This window comes from Penaeus monodon, chromosome 30 (assembly GCF_015228065.2).
Source record: "Penaeus monodon isolate SGIC_2016 chromosome 30, NSTDA_Pmon_1, whole genome shotgun sequence".
In the NCBI taxonomy this organism is placed as follows: domain Eukaryota; kingdom Metazoa; phylum Arthropoda; class Malacostraca; order Decapoda; family Penaeidae; genus Penaeus; species Penaeus monodon.
Genome location: NC_051415.1, coordinates 31,377,012 through 31,377,244, shown reverse-complemented (window position 1 = coordinate 31,377,244; position 233 = coordinate 31,377,012). Strand labels below are relative to the sequence as shown.

The window sequence follows — 233 nt, the reverse complement described above, 5'->3', positions numbered from 1 at the left end:
TTCCTAGTTTACAACTGTGTCAGTTGGTTCAAGTGTTTCAAGATACCTCCCTAGACCAGTTTTATAAATATAAAAAGATTCTGTAAAGCTAACTTACCTAACATCACAACGACAGCCGTTTCGACAGATACTGTGTTATGGACTCATAAGTAATTTCCCAGGGAACTGTACAGATATAGGCAGGTGTTCACAAACGCAGGTGTGCCAGTACACCTGGCTAGCAGATGTCAGCG

The 233-nt window shown here is 41.6% G+C and overlaps 1 protein-coding gene across 2 annotated transcripts in view; it reads right to left on the bottom strand.

The window, feature by feature from the left end:
• LOC119592710 overlaps positions 1-233 on the bottom strand; it is a 10,575-nt gene that overhangs the window by 7,789 nt on the left and 2,553 nt on the right. The window contains exon 1 of one of the 2 annotated variants that reach the window (XM_037941645.1): positions 98-158. The exons of the other annotated variant lie outside the window; for it this stretch is intronic. The gene's annotated coding sequence lies outside the window, so the exon portion shown is untranslated. Of the gene's footprint in view, positions 1-97; positions 159-233 lie in introns of those variants that run through there. 2 annotated transcript variants of the gene reach the window in all.